Source organism: Triticum dicoccoides, chromosome 5A (genome assembly GCF_002162155.2).
Source record: "Triticum dicoccoides isolate Atlit2015 ecotype Zavitan chromosome 5A, WEW_v2.0, whole genome shotgun sequence".
Lineage (NCBI taxonomy): Eukaryota > Viridiplantae > Streptophyta > Magnoliopsida > Poales > Poaceae > Triticum > Triticum dicoccoides.
In genome coordinates, this window is record NC_041388.1 from 55,947,996 (window position 1) to 55,950,274 (window position 2,279).

Here is a 2,279-nt window from a genome sequence, read left to right on the forward strand (position 1 = left end):
ACAATCAACTTGTGTGTCAAAAAACCAGAAAAATAAAACGGCAAAAAGAAGGCGCGCTCCTGCAAGGTTACAAACCGAATTTTGTCACATGCCCACGCCCTTCACTCCAGCCAGACCAGGCGAGACGATCACGTGCGTGTGGTGTTCTCTTTCTCTCCTCATACTCATCAGTGTAGTGGGGAGACTCTACTATTTAAGTTGGTTTCAGGTCTCCTTCACTTTCAAGGTGGGACTGAAGATTGCATCTTCACTTGCCATTTATACATGGGCCGTTGAGATTTACATTAGGAATTTCAGAAAATCTTCATGGCCAAGCCCATTTATTCTAACACGCTACACCATCTTTTTTCCCTTATTTGTGTTTATAGACGATATTCCTATTGGGTGACGGTTATTGTAGTTCTTTGCATATTCATACACAGAGGCTAAGAAGGATGGGTTAGTAAAAGACTAACAAAACCTTTTGTAGTGAAAACTAAATGTTAAATTCTAGTGTTCTTCATTCTACATTTATTTATGCAGCCTGAAGGGGCTTTGAACATTTTCTTTTTATCAATCAGATGATTCCTTTGGAACCGAGATTCTTTCATGCCCTTTCTGTCATATCATCCACATATCCTGAGTCCATTGTTGGTTAAATTTGAAGTTGAATTCTCAAGATGCCAACGAAGGCTGCATCCAATTGCCTTGATGCGTATATTTACTTTATGAAGGCTTGTGATACATATATTTATACAATATTTTTTAGAAAAGCAAAAGAAAGCTAAGAGTGACTAGTGCTCAATCGTTAGAAGAGTAGGACTTGCTGGTTGCCCTACAGACAACCCTTCCAGTTAAGTTCCTCTTATTAAAAATGAAGTCATTCTGATTGGTCCATGATTCCTGTAAATCTGTGTGGGTTATAAAGATGTTGTAGACTAATTGTACAATAGTGCAAGTTGTGTTAGTAGTATTGGCGGCATAAAAAAGGATTCTTCAATAGTGTGAGCCCCAACCTTACACGCCTTAGTGTCATTAAAAATGGTTGTAGTTGGCATCTTCTAAGAAAATATGAAAGAAATGCGGGGTCGAGCAAATTGCTCCACGTCTAGCTAAATAGTAGTATCACATGCGTATGTAAATAGATGGCTTTCCAGAAATTGTATAGTTAAAATTTTAAAACTTTGACACAAAACTATTTTTATCCGTAAAATAAAGCAACATCATTAGATTTGTCATAAAACATGTTTCAAACGACTACAAATTAATGATCAAAGATGCATATTGGGGACTATGTCAATGCATAAATGTCATCTGCTGACAAACTGAGGGAGTAGATTCTTTAATTCTATCTTTTCTTTTTCAAATTATAACCAGTCATGTTTATCCTTATATTTTTTTACGGCTTGATTTTATTCTCTCCGTCCCACAATATAAGATGCTAAAACAGCTTGCAGAAACATCTTATATTATGAAACGAAGAGAGTATATACTACAGAGACGATTGCAGCACAACAATCAATCAATGATTGCTGGTTACCCAATAGATAACCATGGGAAGTCCCTCTTCAAATTATGTCCTTTTCATAAGAAAATGCTTTTCCTGTAGTGTGTGCCCCGACCCTATACACCCTAGTGTCATTAAAAATGATTGTAGATTTGTGCATATCTTCCAAGAAAATACTACTACTATGAAAGATATGCGGAGTCCATGCAAACTGCTCCACATCTAGCTAAGTAGTACTCCATTTGATTGTAAATATAGAGATGTTGTACATACGGCAATTTCAATACGATACATGTACGGCGAACCATCTGCACCACATGATCGTTCCATATTTTCAACTAGTTCAGTTTAGATTAGTACTCCCTCCATTTACTTATACAAAGTCACTATAAAATATACATTTTGCATATATACAAAGCCACCAACAGTAATCGAGGCAAAATTAATGATGTTCCCTCATACTACTAACTTATTTAATGCTTCTGATATATAAGGCCATTATGGAGTATATTGAATGTCTTTGGTATGCATGTTTTTTTGGTACATATATGACTTTCTTGAAATTATGTAGTAAAATTTTGTTTGGAAACTCTGCTCTAAACTGCTTTTGTAATGTTGCATTGTGCTATCATGGAGTAGCAAAGATGCCATCAGCCCATAAGCACTCACACTAATGCCTCCTTTTGTTTCTCATCATATCATGGATGCAAGCCAAGAAACTAAAAAAAATACACCCTCCAAAATATTAAAAAAAATACACCCAAGTTGACCATACCAGGAGGGCCCACACCCC